Below are 23,719 nucleotides of genomic sequence, written 5' to 3' on the forward strand. Positions count from 1 at the left end.
CATAAATATGGGGTAAGAGCTGTGTGAATATTTGAGTCAGGTTTTATTTCCTGAGTGTATTTTTAAAAATATTTTATTTATTTATTTATTTGAGAGAAAGAAAGAGAAAGAGAGAGAGAGGGAGAGAAAGAGAGAGAGCCCAAGCAGGGGAAGGGGCAGAAGGAGAGGGAGAAGCAGACTCCCCCTTGAGTAGGGAGCCCAACATGAGGCTTAATCTCAGGACCTCAGAACCATGATCTGGACTGAAGGCAGATGCTTGACTGACTGCCACCCAGGCACTCCCATCCACTGAATGTATTTTAAATATATTTATCTTTAAATATTTTAAAAAGGATTTATTTGTTTATTTGAGAGAGAGAGAGAGAGAGAGAGAGAGAAGGCACAGTGGGAGGGCCAGGGGGAGGAGGAGAGAGAATCTGAAGCAGATTCCATGCTGAGCTTGGAGTCCAATGTGTGGCTGGATTTCAGAACCCTGAGATCATGACCTGAGCCAAAACCAAGAGTTAGACACCTAACTGCAATGTGCCAGCCAGGCACTCCTATTTTGAATATATTTTCTTTAACAAGAACACTCAAATGTGACTTAAAACAGATTTAACATAACAAAAATCACCAGTACATTAACCTTTGCTATTAATAGTCGCACATTCATTCATAATTCAGTTATTTATCATATGCTTATTGCACTCCAACTTTATGCCAGCCACTGTGCTAGATGGTAGTGAACTAGCAGCCATGGCCCATATCTTAAAAAGGTTTTCAGTTCACAGGTGAGCCACATATTAAAAATAGACATAAATAAAATACAGAATTGCTAACCGTGATAAGATCTGATGTAACTAATAGGTACAGTTAATTAGAATAACGAGTAAGAACTTAATTTAACAAGTGGTAGGGCTGGTGAGGAAAGGGCAGTAGGGGCAATGGAAAACTGAGATCTGAAGAATGAGTGGGGTCAATTCCAGGTCAGTGTGGAATAGAAAGTTGTGCTGAATATTTTCCATTTGCCCCTCCAGACCCTCTCTCCACCTTCTTTCATCCTTCTCTTTGCTCTGGGAGGCTGATATAAATGGACTAGAATAAGTACCTCAGTGGTCCTCAACTGGGGAATGATTTTGATTTTCAGGGAGATTTTGACAGTGCTTGGAGACATTTTTTGGTTGGCACAGCATCTAATGGGATGCTGCTAAACACCCTAAAATGCACAGGACAGTTCCTTCCATAGACTTACTGGTCCAAAATGGTGTCAGTCGTGCCACAGTAGAGAAGCCCTGGGGAGGGAGGAAAGCAATACCAGGGATTTTGCTCCCCTGGTTCCTTCCCTATAAAATTATCTTCAGTTTGCTGTGTCTGATGCCTGAAATGTGCCTGCCCTTCACAAAATGGACAATTCTACCTGACTCTCTTCTTCTCATGGAATTTAGGAGTGCATAGCACTCTCCCCCATGGTTCCTCTATATTCACATCTTTGTTAATAATTTCTTTGTAAAAAAAATCCTCCTCAAATTATCCTTTCCAAATGTGCCATCTGTTTTCTTGTTGTGACCCTGAGCAATGCAGGAGTATTACCAGAAGAATAACCTTGGGGTTCCTGGGTGGCACAGTCGATTGATCTAGCAACTCTTGGTTTCAACTCTTGAGTGGTGATCTCAGGGCTGGATTTCAGGGTTGTGAGATTGGGCCTGCAGGGGGCTCCCTGCCCAGCACAGAGTCTGCTTAAGACTATCTCCCTTGCCTGCTGTCCCCTGCTTTCTTTCTCTCTCTCTCTAAAATAAAGAAATTTAAAAAGAAGAAGAAGAAGAAGAAGAAGAAGAAGAAGAAGAAGAAGAAGAAGAAGAAGAAGAAGAAGAAAGAAGAAGAAGGAAGAAGAAGAAGAAGAAGAAGAAGAAGAAAAAGAAGAAGAAAAGAAAAAGAAAAAGAAAAAGAAATAGCCTAGATGAGGACTCCAGGAGCTAGAGCCATGGGAGAAAGGTGCTCCTGCCAGAGGCACCACATAAGGCAGAGAGAAAAGGACACAAGTACCTTGCCTTCTCCCGTTATTCTGCCTTCCAATCCTCTGTAGTGCCTCCCTTTGAATGAACCCGGGGAAAGGACAGCTAGCAAGGGAGAGGGAGTCAGACACTTAACCTACTGAGCCACCCAGGCACCCCCAGAAATCCTGATTTTTAAATGAAATCTTTCAATTTTTAAACTGTGACAACTAATCAAAAAAATATACACCATGAACTAAACTGGATTTGACTCCAGGCTCTAAAGTCTAGACTGATGAGTTTACAACCTCCATCCTATGTAAACTAATTGTAAATGAGCTATAGATTAGAAGTTTCTAGCTCTGCTTCAGTTTCCCTCTCTTTTCTTTCTTTAACTCAGGATCTGTGAACCAGATACATTAAAAAAATGTATTTTCCAACAGCAAAAAAGTACAGAATCAGATTTCAGGCTGGTAATGACAGGTCTACAACTGTCACCCATAAGTCAGGGTTGAAAATGTCCAGTTCATCAAAATAGCCACATTATGCTTATTGATCACTTACTGTATACAAATGGTCTAAGTTTGAACCTGTGTAATGTGTTTATAATTAATTAAACAGTGCTTCACAGATTTTATACACTGGGCTTTGTATGAGATTTTATTGAAGAAAAGGAGAAAAGATTTCATTAAAAAAATTGAAAACAAGGAGATGCAATGAATGCACTAATGATTTGTGATTATTTTATTTTTTTATTTTTATTTTTATTTTTTTATGATTTGTGTTTAGAAAACTGATAACCAGAAGTCTAAAGCTTAGCACTAAAATGGTTAGAAAAGCCAATTTATCAGTGGCAGTTCTTATCTATGATTGGCCTATTCTCTTTGTTAAGACTGGAGGGCAAAGTCACAGTTTAGGGCTAAATTACTTTAAGCAAAGTCAACAAATAATTGTGACATGATGTCTCTGGAGATATGTTGATGCCAGTGAAATCAGACTTACATAAAGGAGTAGCCATTGTAACGTTGGAAACTAAGCCAACATATGATAGATCTTGATCAAATCACATTTTGATTGAAAATGAAAAGGAACCCATCCCCAACAAATGTATTATTCATGTGCAACATGATTTTTACACTTTGGAAGTGCCTGTAGTAGTAGAGTTGTGATGCATATAGAGATTTAGATTTCATCTCTTTCAGATCTTAAAGTAGTAATGTGTCCATTAGGCTCTGTCCTAAGGAAGATTTTTGGTTTCTAAGATAAACTCTAATTCCTTAAATTGGGAAATGAACTGTTTTCTGCTTTTCCATCAAGCCTCAACTCTTGCCACACAGGCACTGCCCCTCTCATGCCACTGTGCTTTTGTGATCCAACCTATTTTTCACTATATGGACCCACAAGACTGTTCCATGCTACCCTGAACATGTTTATGTTGCTTTTTCCTTTTGGAAAGTTCTTTTAAGCCTACACTTACCTGTTATTCCATTAAACCTTTTCTACCCTGACAGATGAAACTGACTTTTCCCTTTGTAGTTTTATAGTTTGTACATTGCCTGTAGCAATTCATGAACACATTTAAATTCTGCCCCCAGCTTCTTGAGGACCAGATCCATGAGAGATCTATGTATATCTCTCCTGTGCCCATCCCAGTCCCAGGTACAAAAGAAGTGCCAAATACATGTTTAGTGACTGAATAATAACTTCTTTCATAGAGTCTTCAAAGATGTCAGAATAAATGTATAAGATTGTTGCCCTTAATCATTTACCAAATATTTATCTAGTGTACCTGCTGCATGTCAGTCAGGCATTGCTTGGGTGTTGAGGATACAACGGTAGGAACAAAGCCAATTATATCAACCAATTAATAACCAAAGTAACACATAGATAATGCATTAATAATAGGAGACTTCAACACTCCACTCTCAGCAAAGGACAGATATTCTAAGCAGAAAATCAACAAAAAAGAAGGGCTTTGAATGACACACTGGACCAGAAGGACTTCACAAATTCCATCCTAATGCAACAGAATACACATTCTTCTCAACTGTACTTTCTCCAGAATAGACCACATACTGGATCACAATACAGGTCTCAACTGATATCATATTGAGATTATTCCCTGCATATTTTCAGATTGCAATGCTTTGAAACTAGAAATCAATCACAAGAAGAAATTTGGGAGGAACTCAAACAGTAGGAGGTTAAGAAGCATCCTACTAAGGAATGAATGAGTCAACCAAGAAGTTGGAGAAGAATTAAAAAGATTTATGCAAACTAACAAAAATGAAGCACAACTGGTCAAAATCTTTGAGACACAGCAAAGGTGGTCCTAAGACGGAAGCACATTCTTGTGCTTTCTTGAGGGAGCTCAGGAAATTAGAAAAATATCAAACACATGAGCAAACCTTACACCTAAAGGAGTTGGAGAAAGAACAGCAAAGAAAGCCTAAAAACAGGCTGGAGAAGACAAATGATGAAGATTAGAGCAGAACAGAGACCAGAAAGCCAGTAGAACAGATCAACAAAATTGGGGTCCGGTTCTTTGAAAGAATTAATAAGATAGAGGATACAATAGTAAATAAAACATTATTCCATCCTAATATATTTTAGAGGGGGAGACAGGAAATAAACACATAAACATTTAATATATCAGGAAGGGGTACTTACTGTAATGAGAAACATAGTCACTGAATAAAGGATAGGGGTGGTGTGGGGCACTATATTAAGTAGGCTTGTCAAGAAGTCCTCTTTAGTGGACCTTCACACAAATTCTGAATGAATTGAGAAATTATGCACATATTAAAGAAGAGTTACAGACAGAAGGAACAGCAAGTGCAAAAGCCATGAGGTGGAATCATTCTTGACTTTTCTGAGAAGCAGCAAGGTCAGTGTTGGCTGAAGGGGGAAAAGAGTGAAGGAGAAAGTGTAGAGAATGAGGTTAATGAGGAAGCCAGGAGTCAGAGCAGGTGGGGGCTGATAGGCCACGTTAAGGAATTTGCATTTTATTCTTAGTGTGTTGGGAGACACTGTGTGTTTTGCATAGGGAAGAGATAGGATACAATTGATCTCTAAGATTTCTTTGGAAAGAGTAGACTTATAAGTGAGCAAGAAGGGAAGTTGCAGGATTGTACTAGTTTTTCTAGGGTCACTGGAGCAAAATACCACAAACTAGGCAGCTTAAACAACAGAAATTTATTGTCTCTCAGTTCTGGAGGTCAGAAATGTGAAATCAAGGTGTTAGCAAGATTGATACCTTCTGACAGCTGGGAGGGAAGGAGCTGTTCCAGACCTCTCTCCTTGGCTTGTAGATGGCTGTTTTTGCCCTGGCCACTTCAAATATCTTTTTTTCTATGCATGTCTGTCTCTGTCCCAATTTCTCTCTTTGTAAGGACACCATGTTCCTAGTGGACTGGGGACCCATCCTGTACTGGATTTGGGGCTCACTCTACTTCAGTGTGACCTTATCTTAACTAATTACATCTGAAAGCCTTCTAGACCATATTTCTGAATAAGGTTACATTCTGAGATGCTGGGGGTTAGGATTTCAACACATCATTTTGAGGGAACACAATTCAATCTCTGACAGAAACTTTAAAATATTTGTTCCTTACATTGCTTATACTTGATTGTTTTATTGATTTACTGATTCACTCATTATTCATGTACTCATTCATTCAACAAAAATGCACTGAGTATTTACCAGGAACTTCCTGGGTATGGTGGATACTTAATAGTATCTGACTAGACTCAAAGAGGATTCTTGAGACTATCCAAGGAGGAAAAAAAAAGGAATAGTTTCCTTTCTTATGGAATATTTTCCTTTATGTTGAGAGAAGACTGGTGTTTGGATAGATCTCAATTCTTTCTACTAATCAAGTGTGAGGGCAGCCCGGTGGCTCAGCGGTTTAGTGCTGCCTTCAGCCCAGGGCCTGATCCTGGAGACCTGGGATTAAGTCCCAGATCGGGCTCCCTGCGTGGAGCCTGCTTCTCCCTCTGCCTGTGTCTCTGCCTCTCTCTCTCTCTCTCTCTCTGTCTCCCATGAATAAATAAATAAAATTAAAAAAAATACTAATCAAGTGTGAATTATATTTCATCAGGAGTGTGGGATAATTCCCAGAATAGAATAGTGTGAAAGATCATAGCACAATGCTTGGCACATAGTAGACCCTCCATTTTGTGTTAAATTGTTTTAGAACTGAGAGAATTAGTTTATGTTTATATCCACTGTATTAAAATGATGGCAGGTTCACAGCATTTATTACAGAAAATTGTGTGAGGTTCACACATAAGAGGATTGAGAGAGTGTTTTCTATTGGACTGTTATATTTCTTGCAAATTGAATCTGTTTTTTATTGAATTTTTGTATGTTTTTTGAGTTGAGCTTAATTTCTGATTTGTTTTTCACAAATTTATTATTGGAAGATGTTGCAATTTCTTGATGTTATTTGTGATAGTGAATAATCTGGCCCATGTTTGTATTTTAAATGTTCTTTTTTGTGTTACACGTCTTTAGTCAGTGGTCTCTTCATTACCCTGTGCTGATTCCTTCTCTACGTTCCTAGAAATTTCCCACAAAATCCGTCGCTGACTATGCTGTATGTATGTATGTGTGTATATGTATGTGAAAAGGAAAAACTCACTTTTGTTTTTCTCTTTTTAAACTCACAACTCTTCATGAGTCACTGTTATAACTTTGTGTGATTCTGACCAGTATAACACTGATGTCAGTTCTGATGCAAGATGTGTGGATTTTTCCCTCACACAAGCAATTCTCTGATACCAACCTGTAATTCAGTTCAATTCTGGCACTAACTGGAGTTAGTACAGACCCCATAGATTAAGAGCTCAGTCCCATAAGACTGCCCCCTCTTCAGATGCCAGTGAAGAGTATTATGTTCCCAGATTTCTCAGGATTTCTGTCTAACTTGGCTACAAATCAGAGGTTTCCATGACCCCCTCCTTGGATTCTTTCATTTGCTAGAATAGCTCACAGAACTCAGGGAAAAGCTTATATTTACTTACCAGTAATGGTAAGCTCTCTGGATTCCATATTTTTGAGTTTTTTTATGGAGGCTTCATCACATAGGCATGATTGATCATTAACTTAATCTCTAGCCCAGTTTCCCTTCCCAGGTTATGGAAGATGGGGGTGAAAGTTACCAACCTTCTAATAATGGCTTAATCTTTCTGGTGACCAACCACCATCCGGAAAATGAATATCCAGGAGCCCCCTAAGACTCTCCTCATTAGAATAAAAGACACTTTCTCCTAAATCCCAGGAAATTCCAAGGGATTTAGGACCTCTGTGCCAGGAATGCATAGGGGGCAAGGAGAGAGGCAGAGACCAGTTTATGTTTTCTATTATTTCACAGTGTGCATTTCTAAGGTTTTCCCCAATCACCCGAGCTAGAAATAATCTTTTACCCAACTTCCATTGCTTTATTCACATTGCTCTACTGAATTAGCAATTTTAAAAACCTTGCTTCATGATTATTCATATTCATGTCTAGTAAAACATTGAACCCCTTCAATGAGCAGAAGCAATATCTGAACAAGTTTTGTCTTTACCATGTACGGTAGATATTCAATGAGTATTTTCTGACTTGATGAATATATGTTTGTATTTGTGTGTGTGTATACATGCATTCATAATACCATTGCATTTCATTTCTATAGATGATGTCTCCAATAAACTATACAGCTGGGTTTGAAAGACTACTACCAATATCTTTTCTATACTGCCTATAGGAGGTGGATTTTCAGTTTAGGGACTGTAGCTATTTGAAGAGACTGAAACTTTGTCTTTTAGATTCACAGTTGTCTGAAAATCTTTGCTGAAAAAAGAGCAGTCACATTCTTTATAGAGGAATAGCAGGTGTTGTATTAGCTATTGCTGTTTCTCAGCAGTTCAGAGCCATGCCATGTTTTTAAAAAGCTGTGTTACACTACATCTCTGAGTGGCTTCTTCTGCGTTCTTATTTGGGGGTTTCTCTGCTTCTGCTTAAGAGGTTGTATTGCCCTAACTGCCAATTCTCCATATGTGCCAATAGGACATGATTAGTGTCATGATTGAGTGGGAGAAAAGACCTTCCTCCTGGTTAATACTACTTTTATAACATAAGCTCACTAGCATTTTTTCCCCTTAACTTTTCAATGTGGAAACTTCAGTAAGATATACATGAATTTAAATCCTAATTTATCTAGTCTTTGGCCATGTGATCCTGGACAAATGACTTAAACTCTTTTTATGTCATAATTTTCCTGTCCATAAAGTAGAGATAATAATTCTACCTACGTAATAAAAATTTGAAAAGAAAAATAATCCTCCCTACCTGATGAGTTAGTAGTGAGGACTGTAGTTATGTTGCATGAGCCCAAGCACGTGATGGATGATCAACAAATGTTAGTAAGATAATGATCAAGAAATGATGTGAGATTAGAGCCTAGTGCCCGGTACAGAGTATGCTTTCAAATGGATAATAGCTAAAATAATAACAAGGATATTTATGATGATATTGGTGATACCAATGATAAAAAGAGTAGCAACTATGACTTTATTATTGCAAGGTAATATATATTAAATAACTTAGAAAGGCAGAAATGGCTTTATCAATGGCTCCTATTCTTACTGCCTTATATTTTCATTTATAGTGCAAATGTTTGGTTTGCATCTTTTGTTTTGTAAGACAATCTGGTTGAAGATTTTACATTCCTCCCAATACTTTGCTTTTCCCTTCAACTAGAGTGTTATCTCTTTACTCTCATCAAAATATGATGTATTTTTCCTTACTTTTAAGTCTATTCCCCTTAAATCCCAAATGCCCAAATTGTATTCATTACTCAAGAATCATCTTAAGACTCTCTTACAGCGATGCCTGGGTGGCTCAGTAGTTGAGCATCTGCCTTTGGCTCAGGTCGTGATCCCCAGGGTCCTGGAATCAAGTGTCACTCTGCCTATGTCTCTGCCTCTGTCTCTGTGTCTCTCATGAATAAATAAGTAAACTCTTAAAAGAAAAAGACTCTCTCTTACATTTTGTTATAGAACTATCATCATCATGTGATGTAGACTCAATATTTTATAGATGAAGAAACTGTAATATAGCGAGCTACTATCTGCCCAACTTCTCTTGAGTAGTTAGTCATTGTGGAATCAAAAGTTAGATCTGCATTTTTATTGGGCTGTGCTGCTTCTCAACAGATACAGGATTTGAGGTTCATGTTCATGTGGAGGTCTTCACTCTCTGAGCTAGAGACTTCATTGTTTTTATCCTACATTTAGGGACTTATTTATAGATTTTTTTTCTTAAGTGGGTCATTCTTAACTCTACAGTAAGATCATGAGTTTATTTTTAGTAGGTACCAGTGCTTATACTTCTTTTCTAAATCTCTGACACAGTGCTTTGTACTTATTTGCTACTCAGTGATTTTCTGGTTGAATTGATTTTAATTGAATTATAAGAATATCACACAACTCCGACAGCTGTACTATTTTTTGCTTAGTTTTCTTGATTTTATTCTCTACTTCTTATGAAACAGTATATCTCTGAATATCTGCTGATCAAGTAGTTGAATTTTCTCTGGGAAATTTCCAGTGAGAATTGTTGATGTCTTGAATAGTTTCTCAAGTGTAAGACTGGCAAATATGCTTAAATTCTTTCAAGTTTATTATTAGTTCCACAGTGCTGTTTCAACAAAGCTAAGTACCATTTGATCAACTGCATCTCCTCTTGTGTATATACTTTAAGAACATCATCAAGCAACAGAAGATGAATGTTCTAGGGCACTGGATAATGTTAGAGCTTTCAAAATTATGTTAGGAACCTTAAGTTTAAGTGTGGGTTATATCTTTCTTATTGCAGATAGATTCAGTTGAATGGTCAATATTTATTAAGTGGCTGTCATATGCCAGTGGTTGTGCCAGGCAGTCACATACATTACTTAATTTGATTCTCACAAAAATTCTGTGAAGTGAATATCATTAAATCTATTATATCAATGCCTAAATTGGGAAATGGGGAGGCCATGTGATTTGTTCAAGTCACACAGACAGGAAACAGCATAGCTATGACAAAATCTGTTGGTGAATCCAATGCCCTTTTCACTATCTAAACATATTCCAAATAAGCCTTAAAGGTATTTATACATTATTTAAAAATTAAAAAAATATTCTATACATATATATGTACTAAATATATATGGTCATCACTGCTATATCTTAATGAATTGAGAAAATTTTCAAAGTTGGATTCCTATTTCCCTATCTCCATTTTGAATATAATATTCCAGTGAAGGTTAAATGACATGCTTAGGATACTTTAATAATAATAATTTTTTTGTTATAAAAAAAATCCAGCAAGCATAAGCTAGGCATATATATGAGTTTGTGCTGATGACTATTTGGTTTAAAAATAGAGCAAATATACCAAATCCTGTAATGTATTATTAACTCTGATTACTACTCTTGATCATTTGGGTACTATAACCATGTATTACTATTACTTATACTATTGTTCTATTGCCCAGACACAGGATTCACTAACTAATGAATGATTGCAAAAATCTCCTATCATGTTTAAGAATAGGTTCTCTAGTATTGGGAAATTTCATTTAGTGGTGATAGAGGAAATATGTTTATTAAAAAATATTATTACCCTTTTATTTTAAATTTTATTACAAAAGTTTGGGCTTGTATTTTTGTCTCCTGGCCTGCCTCTGTGACCATCTTTTGAGCACTGTGATAGCAAGTCAGAATTAGAAATGAGAATAGCCCTTTAAGGAATGCTACCACTGAGATAGAAAGGATGGATAGAGCTTGAGGACATTATGCTAAGTGAGATAAGCCAGACAGAGAAAGACAAACACTGTAAGGTATCACTTAGAAGTGGAACCTAAAAAAAAAAAAAGTTGAATCATATAAAGTAGGAAAGTATTGGGGGACAGGGGTGGGGGGAGAGAGTCAGGTATTGGGGAACAGGGGTGGGGGGAGAGTAGGGAAGAGTTGGTAAAAGGGTACATACACACTTTCGGTTATAAGATAAATGAGGTCTGAGGATCTAATGTGTACCATGCTAACTGTTGTTGATAACACTATATTGTATAGTTAAAATTTGCTAAGAGAGTAGATCTTGAGTGTTCTTACCCATCCCCCCAAAGGTAAATATGATATGTGAGGTGACGACACAGTAATTAACTTGACAAGGGGAATCTTTTCACAGTGTACAGGTATACCAAATCATCACATTGTATACCTTAAATGTCTTACAGTTTTGTCTGTTATACTTTAATAAAGCTGAAAAAAAATAAAAAGAATAGCCTTTTTAATGAAGATATGAATTGCTGCAAAGTGGAAAGAAGTCGAATTTCTAGACCAAACTCAAATATAATCCATGATATCATGATGCTTTGGTCATGTTTCTGAGGCACAGCAGCAAAGCAAGGATAAGGAATTGCTTTGGCTGTGCATGGATTGAAGTGTGGATAAACCTGGGGATGTCTAGCAAGAATAACTGTTTATCTCACAAATCAGCTTCTACTGGAATACTAAAAAAAAGCATTTTTCTATTAGCATAGTTTTTCAAAAGTCAAATACTCTAATTAGATTTTTTAAGCTCTTGCTACCTGAGGAAACTGAAGCTTCCTTGGTATTATTTATAACTAGAACTCCACATCCCCCCTTTATTACTGTAAACTAAATCCACACTTTCAAAAAAATCTACCCAGGACATTGAAAAGCTTTGTAGAAATACTATTTTCTTTGAAGCAGATATTCTGCATTTAAAAAGTATGTTTAACCACACAAGGACATAATTTGGCTAGTTAGGGTGTTCCTCGTGAAAAAAAAAAAAACAAAAAACAGAATCTTTTTATAAGGTTAATAAAAGTTGGTTCAAAGTACATTTTTTTGCCATTGAATTTTAGCAGTTGTCATCTGTCCACTAGGAAAATCTTTCAGCAGACCAATCTTATCTACTTTCTTTTAATGTGAATATAGTTGTTTTCTGAATGTTAAATTGACTTATAAGTGAAAAGATAATTAAAAGTGAATGCAACATGCCATTGTATATTTGTCAAAACTCATAGAACTGTACAATACAAAGAGCAAAATCTAATATAAACTATGGACTTTAATGGATAATAACATGTTATTATTTGGTTCATCAATTGTAACAAACTTACTATACTCATAAAACATGTTAATAATAGGGGAAACTGTTTTGAGGGGACAGTAGAGTATATGGGGATTCTTTGTACTTTTCTGCTTAGTTTTTCTATAAACCTTGAATTGCTCTGAAATATAAAGTCTATTAATTAAAAAGAAAAGTGATACAGAGATAGGTCCTTTCATCTTCTGTGACATCAATCACAAAGTTTACTGTCATTAGAAATCATTACTATTCTATTTTTTATTGAGGCATAATTGACATACATGCATCACATTTATTTCAGATATACAATAAAATAATTTGACATCTGTATATATTAAAAAATGATCACCACAATAAGTCCAGCCAACATTTATCACTCAGCCTCATTGGACATGGAATGTTGTCCCTCTCTTAAATCTAGAGCTGCGGGCACCTCTGTATAGAATTTTTTTTTTGTGATAAGAACTTTTAAAGATCTACTCTCTCTGCAACTCTCAAATATACAATGCAGTATTATTAACTGTAGTCACCATGCTATACATTACATCTCCATGATGTTTATTTTGTTACTGGAATTTTATCCCTTTTGACTCCCTTCACCCATTTTACCCACTCCCCACACCACCTCTGGCAACCATCAATCTGTTCTCTGTATCTATGAGCTTGGCTTTTTCTTTTCTTTTTAGATTCCACATATAAGTGAGATGATATGTTATTTATCTTTGTTTGTTGACTTATTTCACTAAGCATAATGCCCTGAAGCGCCATCCAGGTAGCTGTAAATGGCAAGATTTCATTCTGTTTTACGGTTGAATTATATATATATATATTGCAGTCCACTGATGGACACTGATGGTTTCCATATCTTGGCTGTTGTAAGCAATGTTACAATGAACACGAGGGTGCAGATATCTTTTCAAGTTCGTTTTTTGCTTTCTTCAGATAAATACCTAGAAGTAGAATTGCTGGATCATATGAAGAACCATTAGTATCTTGAGTTCACCATCATGGCCATGGCAAGCTATTGGCCTTGTGTTTCCCATCCAAACAATATAATAAAAGATATTAATTATAGATAAGCTGCATTTGAGAAATTATTTTAAGATATAAAATTTGACTTAATTTTGAGAAATTTTGTTTTTTTTAACTTCAAGTTTTCTCAGTGCTTTTAATTTAGTAACATGAAATATAACTTTCCAAAAGTGAGATGTTGAATGCAGCAACTCTGAAACTTTTAAATTATGCAATAGTTTTCCAAAGGACTAGAGATCCCCAAGTGGAAGCATCATGAAAAATACATGACAAATTCTCTGAGAAAAGCCATTATTATATATCTTGAAATGACAGTGAATCAACAATGACCCTCTGCATTCCCTTCATATGTATTCACTCACCCAGTTCTACTGATTTATCTTTCATAATTTGCTTGTGTTTACCAAACCATTTGCAACCTTTTGCCACCATATTAATTCATGGCATAATAATCTAATTGTTGGAAGTGTTAGCTAGGTGACAGTCCTCTTTAGCAACCCCACTATTATAACTAATTCTTGACTTCTTTCTTTTGTAACTTTTGAAGCTGGGACCTTTAATTCTCATCTGAGGGTTCAAGTCCATTTTAGACTTTAGGCTAGGATGATCAACCTTCCAATTTTGCCTGGGACCAAGGGGTTTCCTGGTATGGGGGACTTGCTAATACCTGGGAAGTTTCTGGCAAATGGCGATGAGTAGGTAACCCTAGGACCAATTTTGATAAGAGATCTTAGTGCAGTAGTTAGTTTTACTGCTAAGCTCCCGTGAATGCACTTCGACTTGGATTCAGAAGTTGAATTCTTACTCCAATTTCACTGACTTGATTCCTTCGTGTTTCCCTATTCCAGAGTCCCTTCCCATTTGCTGTTTGGAAAGCCAGTTCATCAGTACCTTCATTTCCTCCAGAGTATTGAGTCCTAACACTGAATGATAGTTCCTACAGCAGAACCTAAGGATCTCCTTCTTGCCAGGCTTCTCTGAAAATTTGTTTTTTAATGTCCAAATTTTTATTTCTTGTTTTTAGATAAACCTCCATCAATTGTCTATTTCACTTTGGAGGGTTTGCTAGATCTATTAAGATCCTATTGACACTGATTCTGGCCTTTCCTTTTGCTGGGTTTGCTTGCATCTGCAAAATCAAGATTCAAGGTATGGTATCAGATTTGTAGGTTTAGGAACTCTAATTTATTGCTCATTCAGCACTTTTCTTCTTCTTGGGAACTGATTTACTATTATTTTTAAATTGTGACTCAATTTACATGGAGTTAAATGCACTAATCTTAGGAATTACACTTTGAGGAGTTCTGACAAATACTTACACCTATGTAATAACTTGCACCTCTATCAAGATATAGCACATCTTATCACTACAGAAATTTCCCTCTTGCTCTCATCACAGTCTTCAACTGTGTGGCTCCCCCAGGCAATCACAGTTCTGATGTCCATCACCATAGAACAATTTTTTGCTTTATAAGTGGGTTTATAAAGTAAATGCTCTCTTTTGTCTCATTTTTTTCACTTAGCATAATGTTTTTGAGATTCATTGATGTTATTGCATGTTTCAGTATTCATTTTGAAAAGGTAATATCAAAAAGTTTTTATTTCTAAGTGAAAGGACATCTTCTTATTTAGAAAATAAGGAATATTCCTGCAAATCTTCAGTCCTACCTCAGACTATAAGCATGCTATAAAATAAAGATACTTGTATATAAGAAATACTAAATACAACTCTGTGTTTTTGAAAATAAAAACTTGTCCTCATTTATTCACCTAAAACTCTTCTTTCAAAAGCCTTTATGACTGATAGTACTAATAGAATTCAGGTCAGACTTCTAGACTAAATAGTTTCATTTGAAGACACTTTAAAAAGAGTTTAAAACAGGGGATTCCTGGGTGGCTCAGTGGTTTAGCGCCTGCCTTTGGCCCAGGGTGTGGTCCTGGAGTCCCAGGATCCAGTCCCACATCAGGCTTCTGCATGGAGCCTGCTTCTCCCTCTGCCCCTCTCTCTCTGTGTCTCTCATGAATAAATAAATAAAATCTTAAAAAAAGTTTAAAACAGTTAATGTTTAAATATTTAATATTATAACAGAAATTGCCTCCTTTAGTATTGGGTATTTCAAAACTTAACACTCCATAATAATATTTGAGATAAAAAGTTTGATAGCTGGTAAAAGAATGTTATAACTTTACTGATCACCTACTAAGTGTAAGAAAATATGACAGATTCCTGGAAAAGGGAAATTTCAGGGAAAACAATGAATAATAAAGAAGATTAAGTTACAGTCAAGTTTGAGGTAGGATATTGTATAGTTATAAAATTAGAGTAATACAACATATAGTTTGGTAAACACTAAATGAAAGGGAAGAGATACTTTCATGGGAGTTTATGTGGTGGGTACAACTATGCATAAATAGAGTACCTGCCAAATACAATGGTGTCAATAGGTATCTTTGTTTTTCTCTTTCTCTCTTTGATTAAAATTGTATTTTGGGGAGGAAGGGAGGCTCTAAAACATATTGTGTTGGGTTGAGGAATTGCAATGGAGGTTTACGTTAGGATCATCTTACTGAGGACATTAAGTAAATAGTTTTTATTTTATCCAGTCAGAAAGAGGATTTATTTAGCGTGGATTTTTTAAAAGCCAACTTATATTAAATTATCTTATTTGAGGAAATTTTCTTATAGTGTATAGAATAGATTTAAAAGACCATTTGATCATCTAAATATTACTGAAATGAGTAGGTTGGGAATTAAAGCTCTAAAGAGTAAAATCAACCTCTAAATCTAAAAGCAGTGTTGGAATCTATTTTTCTTTGTAAATTGTACTGTCAAGAATTAGTACCTGGGGCGCGTGGATGACTCAATGGTTGAGCATCTGCCTTTACCTCAGGTAGTGATCCCAGGGTCCTTCCTTGGATGAGTCCCACATCGGGCTCCCTGTAGGGAGTCTGCTTCTCTTTCTGCCTATGTCTCTGCTTCCCTCTCTCTGTGTCTCATGAATAAATAAATAAAATCTTAAAAAAAATTAGTACCTAATTGAAAAAAATGGTTGGTTTTAATCTATTCATAGTTGTCATTCTTTTTTATTGCTGAATAGTATACTATTATATGAATATATCATAATTTGCTTATTCATTCTCCTGTTGAAACACTGAGTTGTTTCCAGTTTTTTCTTTTTTTTTCTTTTTTTTTTTTTTACCAATTACAAATAAAGTTGGCATACATTTTTATGTACAAGTTTGGTTTTTGTTTTTGTTTTTAGTGGAAATATGTTTCTATTCTCTTGAGTGACTATGAAGAGAATTGCTAAGTCATATTGTAGGTATATGTTTATCATTAAAAAAACCCCTGCCAAACCATTTCCCAAAGTAGTCTTACCATTTTATACTCACACCATTAATGTAGGAGAGTTCTGGTTTCTCTATTTTTTAGCCAATAGTTAGTGTTGTTAGTCTTTTTAAATTTTAGCCATTTTTGTGGGTGTAAATTACCATTTACTGCAGTTTTAATTTGCATTTCTCTGATGACTAATGATGCTGAACAGTTTTTAATGTACTTATTAACCATTTATAAATCTCCTTTGTCAAGTGCCTACTCAAGACTATTGTTTATTTTTATCATTGGGTTGTAGGATATTTTTATATAATCTAGAATTTGTATTTGAATTTGATAGTATCATATAATACTATCAAGAGTATTTTCAGATTTTATCAAGACTATTTTCTTCTAGGGTGTGGTTTGTATTTTTCTTTTTCTTAATGGTGACTTGGATAAGTGGAAGCTTTTAATTTTGATCAAGTCTATTTTTTTCTATTATGGTGCTTTCTGTGTCCTAAGAAATCTTTGCCTACTCCAACATCAGAAAGTTATTTTCTTCTGGAAGATATATTTTATTCTAATAGCTTTACAAATTTTAGCTTTTATATATCAGTGTATAATTTATCTCTAATTTTTTGTGTTTGGAATGTGAACTAAGAGTTATGTTCATTTTTTCTTTGTTGACATCGTTATTGAAAATTGACTTTTGTTATCAAAGCTTAGAATACAGTAACTTGAAAGCCTGAATGTTAATTATATTGTACCGTAAAATTGTTTGGCTAGTCAATATATATTTGAGATATAGTTTTCTTGTAGGTAGACCCATTTCCAAGACTAACAGTTAATAATCAACTGACTCCTATTGAACTTGAAATTAAAGTGACATCCAAAACTTTGTGTTGTCCAATGGATGAAAAAGGCAGAAAAACTCATCTAAGACTTTTTTTTTCTAGATTCCCTCTTGAATATAATAAGAATAGCAACATGAACAATGAAAACAAAACCTGATGTAGTCCCACACAATTTTATGATGTTTTAGTGTCTATGACTGCTGCTTGGTTTATACTGAAAGATACGTCTTTTCTGTTAACACATGGAAGAAGCTCCTTATTTATGTAAATATGCCAGTTTTAAAACAATGTGCAATGGTATAAAACTGAGCATTATTACTTAGTTTCAATAGAAAACCACCACAAAGTTGTGTAAGCAAAAAAGGAATTTGGTTAGATAATATACCTTGAGAAGTCCAAATTGGTTAGGCCAAAGGTGAATTGAAAATTTTCCTTATGTAAAGAAAATATCTTAAAAAGAAAATATTTTAAAATATGGTAACTTTTTAAAATAGTGGAAATGGTTAACTGCTCTCATTCCAAAAGAGTATTACTTGTAGATGCTAAAACTGTACGGAGACTTGTAACCGTCAGAAGCAGGGCAAATTACTTTGATAAAATAGAGACACTTACCTCAAATACTAATTACACTGTTTGCATTAGTTTTCCAGAAATTATGTGCACTTAAAAAAGAAAAAGAGGGGATCCCTGGGTGGCGCAGCGGTTTGGCGCCTGCCTTTGGCCCAGGGCGCGATCCTGGAGACCCGGGATCGAATCCCACGTCGGGCTCCCGGTGCATGGAGCCTGCTTCTCCCTCAGCCTGTGTCTCTGCCTCTATCTCTCTCTCTCTCTGTGACTATCATAAATAAATAAATAAATAAATAAAAATAAAAATAAAGAAAAAGAACCCCTGGTTTGTTAACTCGGATTCACAGTATTTTTTTCTTCCTCACATTCCAACTGCAGTCTAACTCAGCGTGTTGAGTTTGGTGTAGTGGGTATTTATTTATGATTTTTTTTTATAAAAACCAAGGAAACGGAGAAGAAGAGGAATAGTGCTGTGCAAATGACCTCTGGGGTCCGGCTGGGACTCAATCAAATGCGCTCTTCTCTGCTGAGGTTATTACCATCCTTGTTTGTCTTGCCATTTAGAGAGACTACAAGTCTCACGTTGTGCTGTTTGCAAAAAGCGGAGCTAGTTGAAAAGCAGAGATCGACCGTCTCAGGGTGTTTGGTCTGCAGGCGCTCGCCCCGCAGCCCCGCAGCCCCGCAGCCCCGCAGCCCCGCAGTTCGCAGGCCCCGGTTCCCGCGGGTGGCGCAGCCTCGCCGCCGAGCTCCTAGCTCCTGAGCGCCGCTGCCAACCGACCCTTTTCCTTTCCGTTTTGCCTGGTCCTCATTTCACCGGAAAGCACAGTAGCTGTAGCCGCACATGGACTTTTTCCTCTTTCCCTTTCCCCCTCATCCCCCTCCCTAGACCGCTCTGGGCTTTGACGTCATGTGTGCTCCTTTCGGTTGCCATAGCAACCCCATTCCCCAAGCCCTGGGTCCGTCTCCTCTGGTAGGTTCCACAATGGTACAGGCAGCATCACGCTGCACAATGGTTTCCAGGCAGTGAAAGAGGGTGATTCAGCAAGCCACTCTTCTTCTTCTTTTCAAAAAAAAAAAAAAAAAAAAAAAACCCTCCCCTTCTTTTTTTTATTTTTTATTTTTTATTTTTATGGGGGTGGGTGGTGCTTGTTATATGCTCACCTTTTTTCCTTTTTTCATTTTTACGATTTTCCTTTTTTCTCCTCACCCCTCAATTCCTAGGGGCTTGAGTGACTTTAAGATTGGGCTTTCTTGGAAATCACCTGTCCATCGTTAATTTTAAACAATTTCCCCCTCCAAAGAATCTATTCCTTATTACAATTTGGAATGTGGTTAATGAAAAACAAGTAGGGAGGATTTCTGGGGCAAACACTGCTGGATCAGGATCGTAGTTCTCAAGCACGGAATGGTAGGTGGCTCTTTGCTCATTCTGGGTTCTAACCTGTTTTTTGGAGGGTGGGGTGATGCCTATTGATTGCTCCTGGTGGGGTGGGAGAGCGAGCATGGGAAAAGTGGGAGAGATGGGGTGGAAAGCAGGTTAATGAGGTGAAGTACCTCTGAGGCAAGAAGCCACCAGCCTTTCCTTCTGCGTGGAGCATCTCTCCCCAGACTTGGGCGTGTGGAAACCTTCCTGGTGGGAGTGAGGGTTGGCAGAGGGTGGGAGGGAGCTTTCTTATTGTGACCAGGGGTTTTTAGACCAATGCAGAGCTACAGAAGGGAAGAGAAAAACAGTGGGGGAGAGAGGGAGAGAAGGAAAGAAGCAGGGGTGGGGGGAGAGATACAGAAAGAGACAGAGAGACAGTGAACAGCTGTGCTTGTTAGAACTGCTGGCCTCAGTCCTATTATCTAAGAAATGCTCTGGATTCCATCAAACACTAAAAAATCGTGTCTTTAAGTGTGTGTTCATGTTTACTTCCTGAGAGATGCAATTTAAATAAATATTTTGGAACAGATTTATCTATTTTTAGTAGGGAGTGGTATTTATATATTTTAGTTGCAAAACTAATGACATTACTCTTGCAGAGACATCAATCTAGGCTAAATTTGGGCTGGGGAGAGGAACACAGGACGGGGTCAGGTTAGAGATTAGAGGAAACATTGCCACTGCAGTCGCATAGGTAAGGGGTCCCTTTAAGAAAGTGATCTCCTAGTCACAGCAGGCAGCATTTTTTTTTTTTTAATGGCAGAGTTCCCATATTCTGTGCTGGGATACTGTGTCCCCTAGAAATGTCAGAGCTCTTCTGAGAAAAAAAAAATACCAGAAATGAGCATGGCAATACACTTACCAGAATTTGTGTTATTTGTGCCTGCAGCAAAATAAATGTGATTTATTGGAAAATCTTCCAGTAAATCAAGGTTGAGGCACTTCAGGAAAAATTCTATATGGATTTTTTTCCTCTCCATTTAAATCTGGAGGCTGTCTCTGCCTTTACCTCCTAGCACATAACTTCCAGGTACTGCAATTTAGCTATCGATAAAGAATGGCCTATCCCATGGCGGTAGGCTCTGAAGGATCACAAGGTTGTTTACATGGGCTGTCTTTGCTGCAGAGCCCGACAGTGTCTGTACAGCAGCACTGCATGCTGCTGGTGTGTTGACGATAACTTTTATGAACGAACCAGAAAGAGGCAGGCTAAGTCATGGGACAGGCCACAGTTCAGATTGAAGGAAAATAAGTGCACTCGGTGATGCTAGCTCAAGGTCCAATTTCTTCCTCTATCCTTAGTCTGCTAGTTGTCAGACCCTGGAAGATTTTGCAGAATGGTGATCAACATAGTAAAAATGGTTGCAGGAAGGATCATTTCTCTCAGAGAGGCTTCTGTAAATCTTCTACCTTTGGTGAGCATATATGTTGTGAATATAGATAGTGATACTCACGAATGAGCTCACAAGCTTCTGACTTTACTTCAAAACTGTTGGATTTTAGGGGTGAGACAGCTTGGATACAGCAGTTTTGCTGCCTCTGGCATGTATTCCCTTTCCTACCTCCACCTCACTCTTAATTGACATAAAGTACTGGAAGAGCTGATTTTATTACACGGAGCAAACTGGATTTTCTCTTCCCTACCACGGAACTAGCAAGTCAGATGACAAAGGTGGTATGACCTTAGAAATTAAAGAGTCTTCATGCTTCTGCATTTGCACATCACTCCCTCCTGTTGTAAAGTAGCTTTAATTTGATGGGCTCCTGGTGTTACAAAATCTTTGCAGTTTGGAAAAAAAAATCTTGATGATGAGGCAGTAAGAAATCATATGTACAGTGAGAAAATCAGCCACCTCCTGCTGCCTGCTTGCTTTGCTCCAGAACAGCATCCGCTGTTGGGAGGAGTGTGTTTGTCATGCTGGAAGGGGATGTTTGTGAACAGATCCCAGAGGGACCGAGTGTGTTTTGCTGTCATTGTCTGGTACGTCTGCACCTATTAGTATTTAATGGTTTCATAGGATGTAGTCAATGTTTTTCAAGGTTAGAATGAACTGAGACTCGATTATGGATGCTATAAAATAAATGTATCTTTTTAAGTTACAGGAAAATTCATACAATTTCCCTTGTTAGCGTATGTTATGGGAATATCATAAGCAAAAGGGATCTGCCTAATGTGAAAAAGCCTCCCATGTTTAAAGGTAAAGCGTCCCATATTTAAAGGTTTTTTTTTTTAAGTTTTATTCTGGCTTTATGTAAATGAATCTATGTCTTTGAATGTAATCTTAGTGAAAAGTCTTATAATACTGATGATAAAAATAAAGACAAATTGGGGGCTTTCTTGTTTGTTAAACATGGGGGCAGATGCTCTCCTTTCATCCTCTGGTTCTGGTTTCAGGTCACATTTCAAGCTAAAAGACTTTACATGGAATTGGTGTGTGCAAATCAAATGATTGCTTAGTTGCTTATTAGAATGATGGGTCTCAAAACAAGAGAGTCTTCCTTCAATTAGAATAAGAAGTAAACAAATTGACACTTAAAATTCTTTCTCCATGGTGTTTATTATTTCCTCTTGCAGTCTCCTTTAAGCTTTTGGTTGGACATTACAACACTTTCAGAAGCACAAAGTGTCCAATAATGACAGAGAGGCTTATAACGCTGTATTTGCTGCAGGCTGAGTATTTCCTCCCCACCACACATGCATCTCTCACACCTTCTTCTGAGGACCAGGACTTGGATAAAGTTGGGCCTGTAAACTGCTGGGGAAATGCTTATTGGTAAAGGAGAACAAGATCCATTTATTTTGTTAGTATATTAAACGTATTCATTGCATTATAGAAATCTGAGATGAGACCCTGCTGAGATGAGAAAAAGTAAAAGATCATGCTGCATATTGATATTTCTCTTTGAAAGAGAAAATGTGGGAACCCCGGGTGGTGCAGCGGTTTGGGGCCTGCCTTTGGCCCAGGGCGCGATCCTGGAGACCTGGGATCAAATCCCACGTCGGGCTCCCGGGCCATGGAGCCTGCTTCTCCCTCTGCATGTGTCTCTGCCTCTCTCTCTCTCTCTCTCTCTCTCTCTCTGACTATCATAAATAAATAAAAATAAAAAAAAATAAAAAAAAATGAAAGAGAAAATGTAATTTAGAATTGGAGCTGGAGTTTTCAGAAATTTGCCTATCTGTACATATTTTCATAGCCAAGTTGTCAGGTTTTGACTAAAGATTCTTCAGTTTGAGTACATTTTGTCCTTGTGAGAAAATCAAGGCAAAGAGGGGAAAGTGAAAAATCTGTATGTTTTAGTTACTGTCCTACACACCCCCCTCCCCATTTCTTGTGATTCTTGGTAGAAACTCTAAATGGAGAACTCAGGCGATATTGAAAATCTTTAAATAAAAATATGGGTTTTGGTTTGAGAAGTGGACTACAAATCTATACTTATTTTTGGTAAAGAAATCTAGTTGAATTGATGTTTTGGGTCCATAATAAGCCACAATGGCCTTTTTGCTGTTCTTATCCCTGAGATGTGAAAGCCACAGGCTTAAGGAGCTAATACTCCTAGGAATGGAAATTAAAGTTTTGAATGGAAAGAGAAATGACTGAAGGTTCCTGAGAAGCATCCCTAAGCCACAATTGCTCTGAAATCCCATATGGAGTGCAGGTGGAAAGTGAAGTTCCCCCTACAGGGACATTAGGCATTTGCAGAGTGGCCTGCTCAGTAATAAACAAGATTTTTGCTACATTTTGTGTGTGTGTGTGTGTGTGTGTGTGTGTGTGTGTGTGCTGTAGAAAGCAGGAAAAAAAAAAACCCTTACCACCCACAGTGATTTAAAAGACTAGAAATTCATCTTAGTGACTGACTTTTCTTCATAGAACTTGGACTGCCTCCCGGATTTTAGATGTTAACCTGACTGGGTGCTCCATGTTCTTCCTGAAAATGAGTTTCTTCAAGTAATTGTCCTCTTCTCATACATTGGAAATAGGATCTGAAAACACTGAAGGTGAAGTAAAGCTCTTGGGCCCATTTATCTGGTGAGGTTTATTCAGTGCCGGTACTTCCTCTGTCATAGCACTTATCACACAATGCGGTAATTGCCTATTCCGTTTCCTGTGTTCTCTACTAAAGTATAATCTCCATCAGGTACTGACTGTGTCTGTTTGGCACATTGTTGGGACACGATAAATATTCCTTGGATGAATGTCTCCCATGTACAGAGTTCTCTACTAAGTGCAATGGAAGGAAGAGTTTGGAGTAATTTGGGAGCATATAGTCATTTAGTGAGATGAGGTTAAGAAACAAAGATGGTATATAATCAAGGGCTCATATTAGTATTTTGACAATAAATATAACAGGAATTCAGAGGAGAAAGAAATACACGTGACACTGGAGGCCACATTGGGATGTCTGGGGAG

General features: G+C 37.1%; 1 protein-coding gene across 4 annotated transcripts in view; it reads left to right on the top strand.

Moving 5' to 3' along the window:
* The window catches only part of MAPK10 (mitogen-activated protein kinase 10), a 334,813-nt gene that overhangs the window by 17,288 nt on the left and 293,806 nt on the right, over positions 1 to 23,719 (top strand). For 2 of the 4 annotated variants that reach the window (XM_055313053.1, XM_055313054.1), the window contains exon 1: positions 21,201 to 21,291. The exons of 1 other annotated variant lie outside the window; for it this stretch is intronic. The gene's annotated coding sequence lies outside the window, so the exon portion shown is untranslated. Of the gene's footprint in view, positions 1 to 19,145; positions 19,296 to 21,200; positions 21,292 to 23,719 lie in introns of those variants that run through there. One more of the 4 variants, XM_055313052.1, reaches the window with a different exon arrangement.

Source organism: Nyctereutes procyonoides, unplaced genomic scaffold (genome assembly GCF_905146905.1).
Source record: "Nyctereutes procyonoides isolate TBG_1078 unplaced genomic scaffold, NYPRO_anot_genome, whole genome shotgun sequence".
Taxonomy (NCBI): domain Eukaryota; kingdom Metazoa; phylum Chordata; class Mammalia; order Carnivora; family Canidae; genus Nyctereutes; species Nyctereutes procyonoides.